We start from the raw sequence: 23912 nt of genomic DNA, 5'->3' as shown, positions 1-23912 counted from the left end.
TTGATTTCTATATCAATCGCCCTTTGATTCTTTCACAAACGGAATCATAAAACATCAGGTATCACTGGTTAAAAATTCTTCAAAATAATTTCATACATGTTAATAGAGTTTCCTTCTAAAATTTGTTGATGTGTTTCGCCACATATCCGGATTAGTAGCTTCCACACAAATTTACACAAACCAGAGTTCCATCGTGGCCACTATGGAAGTCTGGTTTTAGTAGGTTAATTAACCTTATTCCAAATTAATCCAAATCAATACCTTAATTCAACCAGTAAGGAACCTTCCCTTCAGCATAACATACCCCTGTGCTACGTACAGGCGGTCTGCTGGGAACTGCAAGGTGTCTCACCTGCTGGACAGCAGCTATAGCCGCCTGGTTGTAACAACATTTAATCAATATAAACGAACAATATACAAGTAAAATAATTACAACAAATAGAATTAAACCTTCCACCAATGAAGTTCCTACTGAACCTAGCCATTCAGTGGCTCCGCTCCACAAAGTGAATGATGGGGGTTGCTTAAGTTTTTCCACCTTCTTTTGGATATGCTCCGCTAAGTGGGTCATTTTTTCGGAGCTATCTGGGATATATGTACAACACTCAGTTCCGAGTAGGGTGCAAGTACCTCCCTTTTGAGCCAGGATGTAATCAAGGGCCAGTCTATTCTGTATGGCTACTGTGTGGATTGCTACCATTACTGCATTGATTTTAAGGAGGGCCTCTGAGGTATCATTGGCTACCCATTCCACAACGGATGCCATGTTAATGGATTCCCTTGCCAGTCTGGCGGCCCCATACCTGGGGATCAGAATGGCAAAGAACCTCTCTGTTTCTGTGATAGCTCTCTTAGGACGGTGTAAATGTTCCGACAGTGACTTTATATGATACATATAAGGCACAATGTAGGATAAATAGCACGATCCCGTCCAATTCTGGGGCAGCCAAGGGTAGGCCTTGTGGCCACACACCCAATAGGTGCCATTATATGCAATGAATGTTAGCTGTTTCTTTGTCAGCAACACTCCAGGTCCTGTCCAGGCTTTTCCATCTGTTTTATTCAGAATCCCCGTTATATTAAAAATTCCCACATTGGCCCAGTTTGGACGGTTCCGTGGCTTGATTATATTATAATTCCGGGAGCAGTTACTATACCCCATATTTTGGCCTGCTTTGATATTTCTAATCAGACAGACCGATTACCCCGGTCTTTCTATTCCCGTTGTATTAACGATAACAAAAAATGGGGACCGTTTGGAATTATTGTAGCACGGTTGGTATTCCCCTTCAAAGGTAGTCAGATTGTATCCTGCTGACTTCCATTTACGTGCCCAGTTTTCTGTATCCTGAAATGCCTTGCCTGTTTTGTTTTCATTAATTATCCACTCAGCCATTTCCGAGATATTCAAGGGATCTGGCCTCAGGTGAATCGTTCCCTTTGAGTGAATAGGATTATGCGCACATACTCAACAACTTGAAATATTACCTTGTTTGGCATAAATGTATGACATATATAAAAAGGTATTTACATGTAATTCCCTTGGTACTCTACGATTTCCCTTTGGTGCAGAGGGTCGGCTAGTAAGAAGTAGGCCTAGGCCTAGAATATCTACAATCAGTAATACAGTAAATTTATACATTTTGTCAAAAAGTAATTGCCCTTATTAAATTTCAGCTTCAGTTACGGGTGCTCGTTTAACGTGTGAAGTTTGGATCCAAGCTTTCTTTCATTGGACTTTAACAGCTGCCTGGGTGGTCAATAACACTTGATAAGGTCCCTCCCACTTGGCACCCAAAGCTTCTTTATGCAACTTTTTCACATACACCCAGACTCCCGGGATGATGTTGTGTCCTCCTTCGGGTGGATTACCACAAGCTGCCGATACCTGTCGGGAAACAGAGCTAATAGCATTGTTTAGGTTCTGACAGTATGATACAAAGTGTCACTCATTAAGTGAACATCAGCTTTCCTTAAATCAATAGTTCCTGGCAGCGACATAGGTCTTCCTGTTATAATTTCAAATGGGCTTAGACCTGTAGTTCTGTTTGGGGTTGCCCTACTGCTACATAGCACTAATTGTAGTGCCTGGAGCCATGGTGTTCCTTCTTGGTGATATTTGGCAAGCCGTTGTTTCAAAGTTCGATTCATTCGTTCTACTTGTCCTGATGATTGTGGATGATAAGGACAGTGTAAATCCCACGTAATGTTCAGTAACCTACAGACTTCTTGGCAGACAGCACCTGTGAAGTGTGTTCCCTGATCTGAGTCAATGCTACTCGGGACTCCCCATCGGGGAATGTAATCCTTACACAAGTCCTTTGCAGTGTGATTGGCTGTGGCTCTTTTAGTTGGGACGGCTTCTACCCATCTAGAGAATCTGTCGATCATGACAAGAATGTTAGTGTCTCCTTGGCATGAAGGAAGAGATATATAATCAACCTGCAGATGCTGGAATGGTCCGACAGGGGCAGGGGGCCTCAGTTGGGGCATTATAGTGATCGGTCCAGAATTATTTTTCTGGCAGACCACACAGCGGTCTGCTTCCAGCTGGGCATGTTTTTTAAATCCCCGATCCCACCAGCTTTTCTGGAAACGTGCCGTCATCTGTTGTGAGGCCAAGTGTCCCCACGAGTGGATCTGTTGGGCTAAAAAAGGAATAAGCACTTGTTGTGCGACTGGCTTGATGGTAACTCTTTGTCTCCGGAAACCATCTTCACATAGCTTAATTCCTGCCTCAATCCATGTCCATTTTTCCTCTCGGGAGCACTCGCCTTGCATTGTTTAACGTCACATGTCAGAGTCCTGAGTGCTTTCAATCTGCACCTCTGTGTTGGTTCTAATGGGGGACGGCCCTGTGAGGCGGCATCTTTAGCTGCCTGGTCGGCTAGGGCATTTCCCTGTGTTTGCGCAGTATTTTCCTTGGTATGGGCCTCATACCTCAGGATGGACACTTCCTGAGGTAATTGTATGGCCTCTAGTAAGTCTCAGACTTCTTTTCCATTTCGGATGGGTGTACCAGCAGCAGTGAGGAATCATATTTTCCGCCATAACAGACCAAAGTCGTGAGCGACTCCAAAAGCATAACGCGAATCTGTGTAGACATAAGCTGTATGTCCTTCTGCTATTCAACATGTTTCTGACAGGGCCCTTAACTCGGCCTGTTGTGATGACATTACTGAGGGTAAACATCCTTTTTCCACTACCTCATATAAGGTTGTAACTGCCCATCCTGCTTTTATGGTACCATTGTCAACAAAAGAGGAACCATCTGTAAACAGGATGAGGTCTGGGTTGTGCAGCGTCTCCTCTGCTGCTAAGGCTGCTTCTTCTGTTCCTTTTAAAATCTCCACGCAGCCATGCTCTTCACATTCTCCCCCCTCTTGCTCCCTCGATTCTGACATCGGGAGCATAGTTGCGGGATTAACCGGGCTGACCCGGACGATATGGAGATTAGGAGCTTCCAAAACTGCTGATTAGCGGGACCATCTAGCTGCCGTCGCCTGAGACATTCTTTTCAAAGACAGCAAAGCGTGTACAGTGTGGGGACACTTGACAATCAGCTTTTGGTCGAGGACTAGACGCGCAGTGATCATTACCGTTCGACATGTAGCTTCCATGGCCCTTGGGCAACTTCGCCATCCGAGGGCATACAGTTTTGCCGAAGAATGGCCAATCGGTCTTTGCCGATCCCCATGTTCTTGTGTCAGTATAGCTGTCAAGTATCCTTCTTTCTAATGGACAAACGGTAAATGGCTTACCACTGTTGGGGATTCCCAGAGCCGGTGCTGAACACAAAACCTTTTTCAAACTCAGGAAGGCCTCTTGCTGTTCCTTAGTGAGGGTGATGGCTTCTTTAGAGGCACGTTTCCCCTTTAAAATATCAGTGGCTGAGCAAGCTGTATGAAGGAGTCAATCCTATTTCTGTTAAAGTTACACAATCCCAAAAATACCTTAGTTCCTGAATAGTGCTGGGTTTTTTAGCAGCCCGAATGGCTGCAGTTCTATCCTAGGTAAGTTCTCTCTTTCCCTCTGAAATCTTTTGTCCCAGGCATACAACCTCTTCTTGGGATATTTGTGCTTTGTCGATGCAGGATTTATGTCCTTTCAGCCAAAGGTGGTCCAGCAAAGCTCGTAAATCTTGGTCATGCTGTTCTTCCGTGTTTGACGCGAGCAGGATATCGTCTACATATTGGATGACTGTGGATGACAGGGGAAGTAATTCTCGCAAATGGCTTTGTAAAGCCATGTGTAATACCGTAGGGCTGCTGTGGAATCCCTGCGGTAACCGGGTCCAAGTATATTGTTGTCCTTGGACCGTGAAAGCAAACCACTGTTGAACCTCCGGTACCAGAGGCACCGACCAAAATCCGTTGGCCATATCTATAACCGAGAAATATTTATGTTCCGGTTTGAGAGCATTACAAATGGTGGAGGGATCCGCGACCAAAGGAGCTTTTTAATCAATACACTGGTTAGCTTTCCTATAATCGACAGTCAAACTTTCATTAGATTTCTGTACCGGCCCCCCGGGCTTTTGGAGGAGCTGTGCGTTTTAATAAGCACCCCTTGTTTCTCCAATTGCTGAATAACCGGTAAGATTCCCGCGATGACAGTTGGATTGATGGGATACTATTCAGTGCATGAAGGCTTGGTCCCGGTAAATGACGTAGGCTCCATCTGGAGTAGACCACAATCATTCTTATCTTTCGTCCATATCGGGTGTTCCTTCAAATCTTCTTTCTTCAAAGTTCTAAGTGACCACGTCACCCGACCATCCTCGAAATGCAATGATGAATCTACTTGGATTAGAACGTCCATTCCCAAAAGGGGTTGATCTACTGGGCCTATCCAGAACGGCGTCATTAGTTCATGTGGATCCAGCATTATAAGTACCCGTGTTGTCCTTTTAATTTCCATTTTATGGCCCCCAACTCCAGAGGCTGTACGTGCCCTACCATCCAACGACAAAACGTCTCCATATTGTAGGGGTAAGCATGTTAATTCCACCCCTGTGTCTAAAAGACAGTACACATCCTTATCGCCATTCATCACAGTTATATATAGCCCATCTCCCCTTTGTTGTATTAGTGTGAGGAAGTGGATCAGGGTGGGCTCTAATTGTTTTTTGCTATCCCAAGTAACTCCTTCTGTTGTTGTATTGTCAGTTGCTTAAATGCTTCTATGAGGTTGTTATCTTGTGACAAGCCTGGTTTGTTGGCTGAATTGTATCCCTAACTGCGTCCTCTTCCCCGGCCACGACCTTGCTGTTTTGCCTTGCACGTCTTGGCCCAGTGACCTTCTTTCCCACAATTATGAAATTTTCCAGGTAATTTCCCTAATAACTGTTTATCGGAATCCTGGGATTTCCATCCCATAGCCTGTACAGCTGGGACTTTTGCTTCCATATCCCGCTGTAATTGGTTACATCGATCCACCAATGCTGCAAAGGTAGTTTCTCTCCCTTCCCAGTCCGCTAACACTACCTCAAGCATTTTGGACAGTTCTGGCTTGAGACCTGTCATGAAAGCTGCTTTCAGGGGTCCAAACACGTGTTCATACATTTCCTCATCCGTATTATTCATACCCGAATGTTCTAGCCACGTGCATCTAAACCGTTCGTCATACTCCCGGACATCCTCTGTTCCTTTCTGTTGGCAGGCTGCAATTTTTCCCCAGTCTGTCTTAGCTGGACTGAAGGCTTGCAGCCAGTTTTATCGCCTCCTATCCTGCGTTTAATTCTTGTTCATCCTGCCTCAAAGCTTCTTCTACCTTGTCGTGAAATTTTCTTCCCTGTGTTTTTGGCACCATTATGGTCAAAATTTGCACTCAGTCCCAGGGATGAAGTTGATACATATTTCTTAAGCGGTGCAATTGGTCCCACGTTTTTACTCCCCCTTTCTTTCGATTGGGCAATTCCTTGGTCCATTTATCAATTTTCTCTGGCTCAGCCGGATCATGAACTAAATATTCTGCATACACCCTTTTCCTCGTTTTTTTGGTTCCACCCTCATCCGCAGTCTCTTCCGATTTGACGACAACTCGTCTTTTTTTAAATGGGGCAAAGCGCACACCTAATTCTTCATCCTCTGACACTCTATCGTCGGAGGATTCAGAATCCGTATCTATTCCTCGGTCGTGTCTTCGGGTTTGTGCTTTTAATTGATCCAAACATGGGTACCCTGGGAATTGATCGATACATTTTCCTTTTCCTATTACTGTCTCCTTGACCTAATGATTTTTTCCATTCTTTAATTTCACCTTAAGATCTTTAACTTCCGCTTCCGCCTTTTCACGTTGAAGTTTTTTCTGTTGGACCTGTGCACAAACAGCTTGCAATTGGTCCGTTGTACTGGTCAGTTCTCGATGATGTTGGGAACGCATTATAATTTCATTCCGCATTCGGATCTTTTCCATAACGGCTAGGGACCATCTAGTTCGCTCTTTATTTTTCATTCAGGTCGTTTTTCCCCAGACCCTTTTAATCTCGTCCAAGGACCATTATCCTATGGAGGTTCCGTACTTTTGTTCGATCTTAATACAGGTTTTAGATAAGTCGAGTTGTTGCTTTATGTATTCTTTCAACTGTTGGAGAATTTCATCTATCAAAACCTCAGGTGGCGCCTGCCCACCTTTAACAGTTGTAGGCAATTCTTTGCTCTTAGCTGCTGCTGCCATACTACTGATTTCTTCACTGGAGTCTCGAGTCGTCGGCTTTTCAGCCGATCAGTGGGTTGGTGATTAATTCAGTAACGCACCGCCGAAGTTAGACATCTATGGGACCTCGAGCCGACTACCAACTGGAGGGTTAGCAAACCGGAGGCTTTCGGAATCGCGTAAAAGAGAGGCGAATTTAGAATTTTGACCGAGGACTTGTATAAAGAGGAGTCCTTACCTCAGTATGTAGGTCCGATGTCCAAAATTCAGTTTCTTCCCTCAGCGATCCTGTTCATGATGCCAAAATTGTTAGATCTCCTAATTTCCAATGAAATACGAACTCCGATTGTAGTTTAAATGTAACTTTATTCTGGCAGCAACATCAAGCTTCTGGCTTTAAGCCAGGCCTTTGTCCTTCTGAGACCACATGGTCAATATGTCTGTAATTATACCTGGTTCAATTTACAGAAAAGAACTCGCCTCCTTTGACCTTATTGGCTCAATTGATATATTCTTAACCCCGAATTGGCTCACTGTCAAAGGTCCTGAAATGTCAAGTTGATTGATGACTTAATGCAATGTGCTCAGTCGCATGCAGATATGGGAGTCTGTGTCTTCTCAACCTGTCTAAATGCAGCCTGTTTGAATTCTCTATCAGGTTCTGGACTTCCCCAACATTGGGAACATTCTTCCTGCATCTAACCTGTCTAAAACCCGACAGATATTTTAACGTTTCCATGAGGTCTCCTCTCATTCTTCTGAACTCCAGTGAATACAAGCCAAGTTGATCCAGTCTTTCTTGATAGGTCAGTCCCGCCATCCCGGGAATCAGTCTGGTGCTTCCCTGCCTGTTGCTCAAGGCCAGGGCAGAACTGTGGTTCGATTCGCGGGACCCCAACCTCACCGAGGAAGCAGTGGTCATGCAACTGGCACTGGTCCAACGGAATGGAGGAGGGGAGGAGGAGAAAACCTCCAAAGGTCGGGTAAATGAAGTAAAAAACAACCCGATTCCCAAAAGGGAATGTCACCAGGAGGGTGGCCGCTCACCTGATAAGGAGGGAGTGTGCTACGGGTGCGGGAAAGCTGGGCATTTTAAAAGGGATTGCAGGAGCCCAGTAAAGAGATATGGGGGGAGAAGTCCTTCAGGAGCCACCCAGAGTGGGGGAAGTGGAGCGAGCTCCTCACCATCCCTTGACGAGATAGTAGCTGCAGTGAGGACAGCACTGGAGGGGACTGGGAAGGTAGCCACGGCAACAGGCAGGGAAGCACCAGACTGATTCCCGGGATGGCGGGACTGACCTATCAAGAAAGAGTGGATCAACTGGGCTTGTATTCACTGGAGTTCAGAAGAATGAGAGGGGACCTCATGGAAACGTTTAAAATTCTGACGGGTTTTAGACAGGTTAGATGCAGGAAGAATGTTCCCAATGTTGGGGAAGTCCAGAACCAGGGGACACAGTCTGAGGATAAGGGGTAAGCCATTTAGGACCGAGATGAGGAGAAACTTCTTCACCCAGAGAGTGGTGAACATGTGGAATTCTCTACCACAGAAAGTAGTTGAGGCCAATTCACTAAATATATTCAAAAGGGAGTTAGATGAAGTCCTTACTACTCGGGGGATCAAGGGTTATGGCGAGAAAGCAGGAAGGGGGTACTGAAGTTTGATGTTCAGCCATGAACTCATTGAATGGCGGTGCAGGCTAGAATGGCTGAATGGCCTGCTCTTGCACCTATTTTCTATGTTTCTATGTTTCTATGATGTTATCCAGGACGAGGACACTGATGTTGGTACGCCTGTCCTCCCAGGGGAGTTGCACGACCTTGCAGAGACATCTACATTTAATACGATCATGGCTGATCCGATCATGGACTCGGTTCCACTTCTCTGCCAACACCCCATATCCGCTTATTCCCTTATCGTTTCAGAAACTGTCTATCTGTGGCTTAAATTTATTCAATGTCCCAGGTTGCTCAGCTCTCTGAGGAAGAGAATTCCACAGATTTACAACCCTGTGAGAGAAGAAATTCCTCCTTATCTCCGTTTTAAATGGGCGATACCTTAATCTAAGATTATGCCCCCTAGTTCTAGTCTCCCCTATCAGTGGAAACATCCTCTGTCTATCCATCTTGTCAAACCCCATTATAATCTTATACGGTTTGATAAATCACCTCTCTTTCTTCTGAATTCCAATGTGTAGAGTCCCAACCTCCTCAACCTTTTCTCATAATTCAACCCCTCATTTCCGGAATCAACCTAGTGAACCTTCTCTGAACTGCCACCAAAGTACATATATCCTTTTGTAAATAGGGAAACCAAAACTGCATGCAGTGTTCCAGGTGTGGCCTCACCAATAACCTGTGTAACTGTAGCAAAACTTCCTTGGTTTTATCCCCTTTGCAATAAAGGCCAAGACTCCATTGGCCTTCCGGATCACTTGCTGTACCTACATAGTAACCTTTTGAGTTTCATGCATAAGTACCTCCAGGTCCCGCTGTAATGCAGCACTTTGCAATCTTTCTCCATTTTAGTAATAACTTCCTCTTTGATTTTTTTGTGCCAAAGTGCATGACCTCACACTTTCCAATATTATAGTCCATCAGCCTAATTTTTGCCCACTCACTTAGCCATTCTGTGTCCTCTTGCAGATTCTGTGTCCTCCTCACACATTGCTTTTCCTCCCATCTTTGTAACGTCAGCAAACTTGGCGAGATTACACTCTGTCCCTTCTTCCAAATCGTTAACATAGATTGCAAATAGTTGGGGTCCCAGCACCGATCCCTGCGGCAGAGACAGCATGGATTTATGAAGAAGAAGTCATATTTGACAAATTTGCTGGAATTCTTTGAGGATGTAATGAACAGGGTGGATAACGTGGATGTGGTGTATTTGGAATTCCAGTCGGCATTTGACACTAATTAATGATTGCCAAACAGTGAATGAACCATTTATTCCGACTCTCTGTTTTCTATTAGTTTGCCAATCCTCTATCCATGCTAATATATTACCCCCAACCCCGTGAACTTTTATCTTGTGCAGTAACCTTTTATGTGGCACCTTGTCAAATGCCTTGAGTCAGACCTGCCGGTCAAGCCTGCAGCCCCCCAAACCAGGGCAACACGGCCCGCGGCTCTCGGGCAACGCAGCTTTCGGGCCCCGAGTCAGGTTCCACTCCCGGCACCAGCAAACCCCAGGGGCAGCGCCTCCCCCACACCAGGAAAACAACAACTTACATTTACACAGCAGGCCCAGCAATTCCCAGCCGCTCTATCAGGGTGGGCGTTGGATGTGGAATTCACTCCCTGGCCTCCTGTCTGTTTGTTGCATCAGTTTGAGCTGGATGGAGAGGGGGGAGAAGCTGCTCGGATTCACACCCAGTACTTCTCGGCCCAGTGGGACCAACAATTTCCCACGTGGGCCTGTCGAGGGAGGTGGGTTCCCTTCCCTGAAGGACAGTAATGGCCCAGATGTTTTTCTACGACAATCCGGCAGCTTTCATGGTCACTTTTTTCCAGTGCTGGCCCCACAAATGATCAGATTCATTAAGTTCAATTTCACAATTTGCCTTTGTGTTTTTGTGGGTTCTCTCTCTCACTCCCTTTTTGCTGTTTGAAATTTACTTCACAGGGTGTTAAAAGGGGAGGATTTCTAGACTGGAAGCTAAAACCAAACATCACCAAGATCTGACAGTCACTCAATCCATTGGGACTGGAATACCATCAGCTTTTGACCATGGAAGCAGAAACCACTGTTCACAGTGGGGAGAAACGGTACAGGTGCTCTGTGTGTGGACAAGGCTTAAGCCAATCATCCAACCTGGAGAGACACAAGCGCAGTCACATTGGGGAGAAACCATTTAAATGTGGGGATTGTGCCAAAAGATTCAACTAACCTGTCCCAGCTGGAAACACATCATCGAATTCACACCGAGGAGAGGCCGTTCACCTGCTCCGACTGTGGGAAGGGATTCACTCGTTCATCCCACCTGCGCACACATCAGCGAGTTCACACTGGGGAGAGGCCATTCACCTGCTCCGACTGTGGGAAGGGATTCACTCGTTCATCCCACCTGCGCACACACCAGCGAGTTCACACTGGGGAGAGCCCGTTCACCTGCTCTGGGTGTGGGAAGGGATTCACTGTATTATGCTACCTGCTGGCACATCAGCGAGTTCACACTGGGGAGGAACCTTTTAAATCTTCTCACTGTGAGAAGAGTTTTAAAAGCAAACAGTATCTCCTGACACACCAGCGAGTTCAGACTGGGGAGAGACCTTTTAAATATTCTGACTGTGAGAAGAGTTTTAAAAGCAAACAGTACCTCCTGACACACCAGCGAGTTCACACCGTGGAGAGGTCATTCACCTGCTCTGAGTGTGGGAAGGGATTCACCTGGTCATCCCACCTGCGGACACACCAGCGAGTTCATACTGGGCAGAGGCCTTTTAAATGTTCTGACTGTGAGAAGAGTTTTAAAAGCAAACAATACCTGCTGAGACTCCAGCGAGTTCACAAGTGACTGCAGGGATTGGACTCTGCTATTATTGCTGCTGGTAATCACATTCCGGACTTAATCGTGTTCATTCGGATAGTTGGGGTTTATAACTCCTGTAACGCTGGTGTTAATAACTCTATATAGACACGCACATTAGTCTTGCTTTCAGCACATTGCTGTGGATTTTTGTCTTTGCCACCTGAGTGTTTTGCATCACCTGGCTGGAGCTGAGCAAGGACAATCTGGGGGAGGATCTTACAGGGGGAACATAACTTCAGCCTGAACACAGTCCTTCAGGGCCACATTGAGAGGGGCAAGCAGCACTTTAGTCTTTCTCAGCTCTCTTCACTGACAGCAACGTTGCATGCGGGTTAATCCTGACATGTGTCCGGTCCAGATGATACCACACAAGGGTGATTAAAGAGATGGCATGGGCGCTCTGTCAGCCCCTTGCCCATATCTCCAACAGCTCAGTAGTGTCATGTGTTGTTCCCCGAGATTAGAAGGGAGCACATGTAGTTCCCATTTTCCAAATTGGGGACAAATCTGAGCTAGGGAATAAACGCCCATCAACGTGACCTCGATCACCAGGAAGATGCTCGAATATATCCTGAGATGCTGTTTTCATGGGGAAAGTGAAGGGGCCATTAAAAGTACTGAACATGGCTTCCTCAAAATAAGGTCACATCTTACAAACTAGATTGAGTTAGTGAAGAAATAGTTAGGTTGGTGGATGGGGGAATCTGGTTGACATTGTTTACCTTAGGGCTGTCAAACTCATTTTCTATGGTGAGCCTGATCCGATATTCTGGCACTTGGCATAGGCCACATTCAGCAAAAGCTATTAAAATAGGAATAAATGAAGATAACTATATCATAATTTCCATTTCGATTTTATTTACTGGTGCTGCTCCCGATTCCTGCCACCTCTTAGCTTGAACATTGGTGAACTGACCCTGCTCAAACCATAACCACAAGGATACCGGTGCATTGTTCTGCTTGTGACACAAGGCTGTGTCACTGTCACACACAGGTAGTGTTTCCTTGATTCACTTCTCGATACAAAGACCATCTCTTTACACATACCTTTTCTACACAATTGCAGTAGGCATGAGCAATGACCTGAAGCTTATAAAAGACACACACTTCAATACAACAAACGTTACACTGAGAGAAATGTTCTGTTAGAACATATGAAATAGGAGCAGGAGTAGGATATTTGGACCCTCGAGCCTGCTCTGCCTTTTAAGAAGAACATCGCTGATCTGATCATGGACTCAGTTCCACTTCCCTGCCCGCTCCCCATAACCCTTTACTCCCTTATCACTCAAAAATCTGTCGATCTCTGCATTAATTATTTTCAAAGACCCAGCCTCGACAGCTTTCTGAGGCAGAGGATTCCATAGATTTACAAATGTCAGAAGAAATTCCTCATCTCCCTTTCAAATGGGTGGCCACTTATTCTTAGATATGTCCCCTAGTTTTAGTTTCCCCTGAGTTGAAATATTCTTCCTTCATCCACCTTGTCGAGCCCCCTCATTATCTTATAAGTTTCATTAAGATCACCTATCATTCTTCTGAGCTCCAATGTGTGCAGGCCCAACATACTCAACTTATCTTCATAAATCAACCCCGTCATCTCTGGAATCAACGTAGTGAACTTTCTCTGAACAGCCTCCAATGCAAGTATATCCACCCTTAAATATGGGCACCAAAATACGAAGTCCATTACAGGCAAAATGCCAAGCAAACCAGCAGCACACTGGCACCTTAACAGTGTCTCATCTGCCTACAGGCTTTTCTTAAATCGATTTGCTGAGTGGATATAAACTTAAACCAGGTTTGTAGGCGTAATGCTCTATTCACATATTGAAGGTGGAAGAGATGTTTGGGACATACGCTAAGTCCAGCAGCTGAAAGTGATTAACAAACTGGGCTTAGTCTTTAGTCATCCCGGGCGTGTTACCAATACCAGCAAAATCGAAGCCCATGAAATAATGGGGACAGTGGCAGCATGGATATGAAAGTGGCTAAGTGACACAAACAGAGTAGTGGTGAACGGTTGTTTTTCAGACTGGGGGAAGTGGTGTTCCCCAGGGGTCGTTACTGGGGCCACTGCTTTTCTTGATCTATATTAATTACTTAGACTTGGGTGTACAGGGCACAATTTCCAAATTTGCAGATGAAACAAAACTTGGAAGGACAGTGAACACTGAGGTGGATAGTGATAGACTTCAGAAAGACATACAGGCTGGTGGAATGGGCAGACATGTGGCAGATTAATTTAACGTGGAAGAGTTAAAAGTGATACATTTTGTTCGGAAGAGGAGAGGCAATATAAACTAAATGGTACAATTTTAAAGGGGTGAGTGAACAGAGACCCAGGAGTATGTGTGCACCAATCGCTGAAGGTGGCAGCGCAGGTTGAGAAAGTGGTACAAAGACTTACGGGACTTTAGGCTTCGTGAATAGAGGTATAGAGTACAGAAGTGTGGATGTTATGATCAACCTGCATAAAACATTGGTTTGGTCTCAATTGGAGTATTGTGTCCAATTCTGGGCACCGCATTTTAGTAAGTATGTGAAGGCTTTGGCGAGGGTGCAGAAAAGATTTACGAGAATGATTCCAGGAATGAGAGACTTCAGTTACGTGGATAGTCTGGAGAAGCTGGGGTTGTTCTCCTCAGAACAGAGAATATTGCGAGGAGATTTGACAGAGGTGTTCAAAATCATGAGGGGTCTGGACAGAGTAGATAGAAACTGTGCCCATTGGCAGTAGGGCCGAGAACCAGAGGACATAAATTTAAGGTGATTAGCAAAAGAAGCAAAGGCAACATAAGAACAATATTTTTTACGTAGCTAGTGGTTAGGATCTGGAATGCACTGCCTGAAAGGATGGTGGAGGCAGAATCAGTCACGGCTTTCGAAAGGGAATTAGATAAGTACCAGAGAGAGAGAAATCTGCAGGGTTATGGGGAAAGGGAGGGGGGAGTGGGATTAGCTGAATCTTTTGCAGATAGCCAGCATGGGCTCACCGGTCCAAATGGCCTCCTTCCGCGCTATAACCAGTCTCTGATTCTAAGATGATGAAAAATCTGTTGCCCAGGATGTTCCATCTCCCGGGCACTGGGAACTAGTTGGGAACAGAGACCCTGAAGCCCCACCCACTCTCTGTTCCTGAACCAAGATGGCCGCGCATGCACCCTGACCCCGCCCTGTGCAAGATGGCGGCCAGTGACCCAGCTCACCTGGGACTGTCGGCTCTAATTCGGGGCCTGAGGCCGACACTGGATGTTGACAGAGCTTCCCAGCCCACCAGTGGGTCCTAGTCCTGCGCTGCGCCACAATCCCCTCCTGTCTCCCGGAACTGCCTATCCAACCGAAGTCCGCCTCCACTGCCTGCACAGACAGTGAGGGGAGATCCAGACTCGGCCCTGCCCACTGGGGGCCGCAAGCCCCGCCCGCTGAGCCAACCCCGCCCCTCGCACACTCCGATTGGTTGAAGGACCAGCCGGCTGGTCCGTCCTCCAGCCCTGCACTGCGCTCTTCGCTTTTCCTATTGGTCGGGAGGCACGTCAATCTGTCGGGCAGTGTGAGCTGAGCATGCGCGGTGGGTGAGAGATGGGCGGGAGGGAATGAGCGGGTTAATAAACCCCGGTGGTGGGGCGGGGGGGGACCCGGGTTTAATAAACCCCGGAGATGGGGCGGGGGGGGGGGACGCGTGTTAATAAACCCCGGGAGTGGGGCGGGGGGGGGACGCGGGTTAATAAACCCCGGGGGTGGGGCGGGGGGGGGACGCGGGTGAATAAACCCCGGGGGTGGGGCGGGGGGGACGCGGGCCTCACACAGCCCGAGTGGTGGGCCAGAGAAAACACTCCGCATCATCCGCTTTACACACCCGCTGTGGGCCTCAGGCCCGAACAAGAACCGCGGGCAGATGCCTCCGACCTGAAACATGTCCATGTAAGTCCCTGTTCCCGGAGGAGAGTGAGATTCCGGTGGGGAGACCTTCTCTTCCCGCAATGCAAAGCGCGCTCCCCTCCTCCAGGTTCCCACGCAGGAGATACAGTGACGTGTGACTGCTCAACCAATCAGGTAAAGTATTCTCAATTAACAGTAAGCGGATCTCCCTATCTCCGAGTTCTCATTGCTGTTCATTGAGAAAAACAGCAAACAGAATAACACCCAATAACACGTTAGAAACACACCCACATTGAAATTAAAGTTAATAAATATATTAGAGAAAAAAAAAATTTGCGAGTTTTTACAAAGGTTTTTTAAATTATGGTTTAAAATAATCTAGTGGGCAGAGTTTCTAAAAAAATAAAGTTTTTTTTTTAATGTTATTTTCTGTGTTTTAAGTGTGTATTAAAACGCTTACACCTGTAAAAGTAGGCTACGCTCCTGTTTTTATCTGGTGCAAGAGGTTTGAGGACATTTGCTGGGCAAGATATGGGTAAATCCCGGAATCTTGCCCATGCAAAATGTGCTCGCTCCCGTTATGCGTTGGACCTGTCAAGCTCATTGTGTGCTGGAAACCGGCTTTTGTGATGCCTTCCTGGGTCCTTGCACACTCCGTACGGATCCGGGGAGGCCGGGATTTCCAGGCCAATGTTGTGAGTTTCTATCCTGGACTTTTGATGGCTTTTGTAAACTCAAACCCAACATCACATTAAGGTCTGACAGTGTCACTCCATTCACCAGGGCCCCAATATCATCGGCCTTTGAATGTGGAAGGTTAAACGTTTGTTGTGTTTGTGGGAAAAGATTTCAAACATCAGTGTGACGGGAAAAGCACCGAGACTCTCCCACACACACACACACACAAACACGAGCGAGAGTGTCCCAGTGTACTGGCTGTGGAAAGAGCTTTAATCAGTTACACAGCCTGAAAAAACATCGCACCATTGACAGCGGGGAGAAACCGTACACGTGTAATATGTGTGGACCAGGCTTCAACCGAGTGTCCAACCTAAAGAGACACAAAGACACCCGCACTCCGGAGAAACGGTGGAAATATGGGGACTGCAGGAAGAGATTCAATTACCCGTCCCAGCTGGAAATTCATCGACGCAGTCACACTGGGGAGAGGCTGTTCAGTTGCTCTTACTGTCTGAAGACTTCCAAAAAATCATCGTACCTGCGAAACTCCAGCAAATTTATACTAGGGAGAAGCCGTTCACCTGCTCAGTGTGGGAAGGGATTTTCTCAATCCAACCACACCCTGGCACACCAGCGAGTTCACACTGGCGAGTGATCGTTTAGGTGCTCTAACTCTGCAAAGTTACCCACCCAACCTACTGAAACAACAGCGAGTTCACACCAGGGAAAGGTCATTCACCTGCTCCGCATGTGTGAAGGGATTCACTCGTTCATCTAACCTGCTGACCCACAAGCGAGTTCACACTGGGAAAAAGCCGTCTCCTGCTCGGTGTGTGGGATGAGATTCGCTCAGTCATCCAACCTCAGGACACACCAGCTTGTTCACACTGATAAAATACCTTTTAAATGTTCTGACTGTGGGAAGAGCTTTAAAAGCACAAAGGATCTGCTGACACACCACTGAATTCACACTGGGGAGCGACCGTTCACCTGCCCTGAATGTGCAAAGGGATTCACAAATTTTTCCAACGTGCTGACACACCAGTGAGTTCACAAGTGATTCAGGGGTTGGATTCTGCTGTTACTGTTAATCATATCCAAGCTTGAACCATGTTCATTCGGGCAGTTGGGGTTTGGTAAAGCTGATGTGAGTAATCCCTATAACTGTGCTGGAGCTTAATCTGCATCAATGTCAAATAAATCAGGTTTGTTTCACAGACACTCAGTGTGTCGAGTCCTTGATGTCTCGACAATAAGACGAGCTGATTGAGTACTTGTTACAAACTGTGTGGAATCCATTTCAAAACTGAGTTCCCACAACTTTTTAAAAGATGGATCTGCAATATGTCCAAGTCTGACAAGAAATAAATGATTCTTATATCACAGTATCCAGTCCAACCATCCAAGTCAGTGAGTTCCTGTAATATTGGATTTTAACCTATGGGAAATTATCTGATAATCTGTTATTGTCACAGGGCGAAGCAGCATTGTTGGTTTAACTTCAATTTAGTCAAACTCAATGGGCAATCCAATCTTCAAAGTGGATTATCTCCTTTAAGCTAATGGTGTCGGCAGTTCTGAAGCTCATTTCTCACTGTGAGGGTGTCAGAATGAGAAGCTTTAACAACAACCGATGTTTCACAGAAGGATTTTTCACCAGACGAAAGGACATTGGTGGAGTTTAATGGGTTGTTTGTGTCACTGGGCCAAAGGAGGCTATTTTTAACAGAAGGAAATCTGGTGACAGCAAACAAACAGTTTAGCAGCCTGTCCATGGTCCACTCTAAACCACACCTTCTCTCTCTCACTATTTATGGACATTGCTGCAGTAATTGCTCCTCTGACCTATTTTCCCTTGTCCCTGCTACACCCCTAATACACGGCCTACACAACCTCTCTCCCCGACATCCTCACTGTTCTGGAATCCACAACAGTCTCACCATCTGCTCCTGTTTCTCTACCTGGATCCTAAAACTACTAAACTCAGTCTGCCCTTCCTGAAGTCTACAAGCTCTAAAGCTGAGGCTTGGTGTCCCTCAGACCTGTCTCTTTGATTTATCTGCCCTTCTCTCCTCATCTTTCCCCCTTGGTTATGTTCCACAATCTGGGCCCTGGCCCTTCCTCGGGGATTCAAAAGAGAGTAAACTTCCCTCTGCACTGTTCCAACAAACACTCCCAGGGCAGGTACGGTGGGGGGCGTAGATAGAGAGTAAAGCTCCCTCTACACTGTCCAACAAACACTCCCAGGGCAGGTACAGCACGGGGTTAGATAGAGAGTAAAGCTCCCTCTACACTGTCCCATCAAACACTCCCAGGGGAAGTACAGGGGGTTAGATACAATGTAAAGCTCCCTCTGCACTGTCCCATCAAACACTCACAGGGCAGATACAGCACGGATTAAATAGAGTAAAGTTCCCTCTACACTGCCCCATCAAACATTCTCAACAAAGTTACAGATACAGAGTAAAGCTCCCTCATCAATGTTCAATCAAACATTCCCAGAGCAGGTATATCCCAGGTTAGATACAGAGTAAAGCTCCCTCTGCACTGTCCCATCAAACAGTCCCAGGGCAGATACAGCATGGGATGGATGCTGATGTGAGCATTGAGGTTGGGTGTCACTGATGCTGACCTCACTGCCTGTTGTGTTTACAAAATCACAAATTAGGGCATACCTGTGTGAAGTAATACGAGAATCCAAAGAAATTCCCTTTGAATGGGCACAGAGACTCTTTCCCTTTAAAAAGCAACAGAGACTGTTTGCAACTAAGAAAGAAGCATTAATGGATGATTAAAATTAAACTGGATGTTGGCGCCTGTAAATAGCGCTCCACAAGCCGACATCTGACTGATCGGCAACTGCTGAGGCTGTTGGGTCAGAACCAGGGGGCGAGAGCCAATGTTTGAGCCAGGGCGCTGTACACGGCGATAACATCAGCATGACAGAGCGCAGCAAAGTGAGGCGCAACGTGTTAACGCCACCTCAAAACTCCCGACCGATTCAGCAGGAGGTGCTGTTCTCACCGCGTCTGGTCACAAACTCATTTACAGCCCGTTATCGCCAGCCGGGGGCACTGACAGGAGACTCAAAGGAGCAAAATTTCACCCCTCTCCCTTTAAACATGGACAGAGACACTGCAAATTTAATCTGGCTCAGAGACACCCCAAATCGCTGGAGAAATACCACCAACACTGTCTCCGCAAGCTCCTACACATCCCCTGGGAGGACAGACACACCAACGTCAGTGTTCTCGATCAGACCAACATCCCCAGCATCAAAGCACTGAGCACACTCGACCAGCTCCGCTGGGCAGGGCCACATTGTCAACATGTCCCACACCAGACTCCCAAAGCAAGTGCTGTACTCGGAACTCCGACACGGCCAGCGAGCCCCAGGTGGGCAGAGGGAACGTTACAAGGACAACCTCAAAGCCACCCTGATAAAATGTAACATTCCCACCGACACCTGGGAGTCCCTGGTCACAGACCGCCCAAAGTGGAGGCAATGTATCCGGGAGGGCACTGACCATCGCCGAGAGTGAGCAGAAACCAACTCAGGCAGCGGACAGAGCGAGTGGTCAACCTGTGCCACCCTCCCTTTCCCTCAACGACTGTCTGTCCCAACTGTGACACACTCTCATTCCCCTGGGCTGCTCACTCACCTGACAACTCACCTTTACACTGGCTCAAGTCTTCCTCCATCCTTCGGGACTGCCCACCATGGTGACGGTGATGAATATGACAGAGGCCCAGTGGCACTGCCCCTTTAAACAGACACAGCCTGCCCCTTCAAGGAGCGCGCCCTGGATTGTTCGGCGATGGATTGCTGCCGTAGCCCCGCCCCCCCGCCGCTGATTGGCGCCGAGCAGCGCGCGCTGGGAGGGGGGTGGGGCTGCTGCCCCGCGCGGCCTCGCCATTGGCTGCGGGCCGAGTGACGGTTGGCGGTTGGTGACGCGGTCCGCTCGCGGCCCCGGATGTTGGCAGAGCCGCAGCGGGTGAGGCGGGGATTTGTGCGCAGGCGCGGGGCCAGCTATTGTGGACTCACTGACACCGCGGGGGCGGGCCGTGAGGTTTGGGCCGCCGCATCGTCGGCGGGAGGGCGCCGGCTGCAGGGGAGCTTCGGGCGGGGCCGGGCCTCGGTTACTGGCGGGGGGCGGGGGTAGAGTGATGGCGGTTGGTGCGGAGTTCGGTTGCCATCTGTGCGCTGTACGGGCCCCCCAACCGCGGGGAGCAGGGAGCGAGAGGGGGCGGGGCTTGCTCTGACGTCACAGTTCTCTTTATTGTGTCGCTGCAGGGCAGGGAGCATGCCCGGCGGCCATCTTAGTGCAGGGAGACCATCAGGCACAGGACGGTGATCAATGACATGTGCGGCGTCCATCTTGGTGCAGGGATGCCATCAGGGACAGGATGGTGAGCAGTGACATGCGCGGCGGCCATCTTGGTGCAGGGAGTCCATCAGGTACAAGATGGTGAGCAGTGACATGCGCGGCGGCCACCTTGGTGCAGGGAGACCATCAGGTACAGGATGGTGAGCAGCGACATGCGCGGCGGCCATCTTGGTGCAGGGAGGCCATCAGGTACAGGATGGTGAGCAGTGACATGCGTGGTGGCCACCTTGGTGCAGGGAAGCCATCAGGGACAGGATGGTGAGCAGTGACATGCGCGGCGGCCATCTTGGTGCAGGGAGGCCATCAGGTACAGGATGGTGAGCAGTGACATGCGCGGCGGCCACCTTGGTGCAGGGAGACCATCAGGTACAGGATGGTGAGCAGTGACATGAGTCCAGCTGCAGCAGCTGGGGTGGTTCTCCGTGGATAAGTGAAGGTGCAGGGCAGCTTTCAATCAGCAAGCTTCAGATTGAGTCAGGGAACAGAGTGGTTCTGCTCACAGAATCGAAAACTGGTTACAGCACGGAAGGCCATTCGGCCAATCGAACCCGTGCCGGCTCCCAGCGAGTCCCCCGCACTTTCCCCCTCCCCCCGCCAGGCCTTTCCCCCCTCGCCAATCGCCTTAAATCTGTGTTCTCTGGTTCTTGACCCTTTCGTCAATGGGAACAGATTCTCTCTACTCTGTCCCGACCGCTCATGATTTTGATCATTGCTATCAAATCTCCTCTTAATCTTCTCTGCTCCAAGGAGAACAACCCCAGTCTATCCAAGAAACTGAAGTCCCTCATCTCGTGAATCATTCTTGTAAATCTTTACTGCACCCTCTCTAAGGCCTTTGCATGCTAAAGTGCGGTGCCTAGAATTGGACACAATGCTCCAGCTAAGGCCAAACTAGTGTTTTCTAAAGGTTCATCATAACATTCTTTGCTGCTTTTGTACTCAAGGCATCTGTGAGGCCCAGGATTCCGCAAGCTTTTTTAATCACTTTCTCAACCTGTCCTGCCACCTTCAGAGATTTGTGCACATATACCCACAGGTCTCACTGTTCATGCACCCCCTTTAGGGTTGTACCCTTTAGTTTATATGGCCTTGCCTCATTCATTTAATCATGCTTCTCTCATTTTATTTCCTCATTCAGATTCACGGCTTCATTTTATTTCTTCCTCTGAGCCCCTCAACTTAATCTGGCAGCGTAATGTTGGCCAGTGGTGATTGATTGCCCTGGGAACCAACAGGAAGAAAGCTCAGAGTCTGGTGAGCTCGGGGATCAGCGTGTTCTGAAACCAATCGTGGTGCTCGAGGGTTGGATCCTGAGTCGGCCTGTCCAGCGAGTCCGTGTGAACCCCTGTTAAACAATTTCTCTTTTAAAAGTTAAATCCAGATTTCTTTTGTCAACTAAACAGTTTAAAATTTGTCAGAATTTTGTTTCCCTGGAGTTTCTATTGTGAGTTTCTGACACTTAAGTGCCAAATGGATTATGTGTTTAACGATCATTCAATTTCCTCTTTCCATGTCGCTGTTAGTTAAATGTACAGAGATCGATTTCCGCTCATTATGCATTTGTTGTAGTTTAAAGTAACATCCTTCCTGTTGGTAGTGAGTAACATTCTGTGCCGGGTGAGGTGGCTGATGGCATCGGCCTTTAAAATACTCATTGTCTTGTTCAAATCTCTCCACCGACTCGGCCCTCCCTATCTCTGTAACCTCCTCCACCCCACCAACCCTCTTAATAAGATGGGCTTGTTTTCTTTGGAACAGAGGAGGTTGAGCTTATTGAGGTGTATAAAATTATGAGCAGCCGAGATGGAGTGGATAGGAAGGACCGATTTCCCTTCGCAGAGGGGTCAACAACCAGGGGGCATAGATTCAAAGTAACTAGTAGGAGGGTTCGAGGTGATTTGCGTTGAAATTTCTTCACCCAAAGGATGGTGGGGATCTGGAACTCACTGCCTGAAAGGGTGGCAGAGCAGAAACCCTCACTACCTCAAAAACATTACTTGGATGTGCACTTGAAGTGCCAAAACCTACAGGGCTATGGACCAAGAGCTGGAAAGTGGGAATAGGCTGGATGAAACTTGGGCAGGTAAAAAGGAAAGAGCATTTTCAGTGCTGGTGATCATAAGAAGATAATAAATAGGAGCAGGAGTCGGACATTTGGCCCCTCGAGCCTGCTGCTCCATTCAATCACATCGGGGCTGATCTGAGCCTGGCCGCAACACGACATCCCCACCTGCTCCTCATAATCCTTGACACCCTTATTCAAAAATCTGTCTATCTCCACCTTAAATATATTCAATGACCCAACCTCCACAGCTCCCTGGGGTCGAGAATTCCAAAGAGTGACGAGCCTCAGAGAAGAAATTCCTCCTAATTTCTGACTTAAATGGGCGATCCCATATTCTAAAACTATGCCCCCTAGTTCTAGATTCCCCCATGAGTAGAAATATACTCTCTGCATCTATGCTGTCCAGCCCCCTCAGAATCCTAACTGTAAGAAGATGATCACCTCTCATTCTTCTAAACTCCAATGAGTGTAGGTCAAACTCTCTTCACATGACAACCCCTTCATCTTAGGAATCAACCTCGTGAACTTTCTCTGAACTGCATCTAATGCAAGTATATCCTTCCTTAAATAAGGAGACCAAACTGTACGCAGTACTCCTGGTGTGGTCTTGCCAATACCCAGTACAGTTGTAGCAGGACTTCCCCGTTATACTCCATCACCCTTGCAATAAAGGGCAACATTCCATTTGCCTTCCTAGTTACTTGCTGTACCTGCATCCAAACCTATTGGATTTCATGTACAAGATCCCCCAGATCCCTCTTCAGTCTCCCAGATCACAATTCAGTTAGATTTAGGGTAGTTATAGAAAAGGACAAAGATAGACCTGGGATAAAAAGTTCTCAACTGCGGAAAAGCTAATTTTACTGAGCTAAGGTCTGATTTAGCCAGTGGACTGGAAATAGCTACTTGAAGGTAAATCAGTGTCACAGCAGTGGCAGGCATTCAAGGAGAGATCGTGAAGGTTCAGAGCAAGTATATTGCCTTGAAGAAAACGTGTGCGCCTAATAAATCTAGAGCCCCCTGGATGTCAACATAAGAAATAGGAGAAGGAGTAGGCCAGACGGCCCTTGGAGCCTGCTCATGTCTGATCATCGACCTTAACCCCACTTTCCCATCTGATCTCCATATCCTTTGATTCCACTAGAGTCCAAAAATCTATCACTCAGCCTTGAATATTCTCAGAGACTCAGCATCCGCAGCCCTCTGGGGCAGAGAATTTTAAAGATTCACACCTCTGAGTGAAGAAATTCCTCCTCATCTGTCTTACATGGTCTGTCCCTTATCCTGAAACTGTGCACCCTGGTCTTAGACTTCCAGCCAGGGGAATCAACCTCTAAGCAACTACCCTGTCAATCCTCTTCAGAATCTTATATGTTTCAAGGAGATCATCTCTCATTCTTCTAAACTCCAGAGTGTATCGGCCCATTCTACTCAATCTCTCATCATAAAACAGCCCCCTCATCCCAGGAATCAATCTTGTGAACCTTTGTTACACTGTCTCCAACGCAAGTATATTCTTCCTTAGATAAGGAGACCAAAACTTTGCACAGTACTGCAGGTCTGGTCTCATTTAAGGCCCTGCACAATTGTAGCAAGACAACCTTACTTTTATACTCCAACACCCTTGCAATAAAGGACAACAACCATTTGCCTGCCTTATTGCTTGCTGTACCTGAATGCTCGCTTTCTGTGTTTCTTGCACAAGGA

At 47.4% G+C, this 23912-nt stretch overlaps 1 pseudogene; it reads left to right on the top strand.

Annotated features, from left to right (window-relative positions):
- The first annotated feature begins 10387 nt into the window (after positions 1-10387).
- On the top strand, positions 10388-11174 carry LOC139255593 (zinc finger protein 519-like; annotated as a pseudogene).
- The last annotated feature ends 12738 nt before the right edge of the window (positions 11175-23912 follow it).

Source organism: Pristiophorus japonicus, unplaced genomic scaffold (genome assembly GCF_044704955.1).
Source record: "Pristiophorus japonicus isolate sPriJap1 unplaced genomic scaffold, sPriJap1.hap1 HAP1_SCAFFOLD_62, whole genome shotgun sequence".
Taxonomy (NCBI): Eukaryota; Metazoa; Chordata; class Chondrichthyes; family Pristiophoridae; genus Pristiophorus; species Pristiophorus japonicus.
This window is presented reverse-complemented; position numbering and strand designations above follow the sequence as displayed.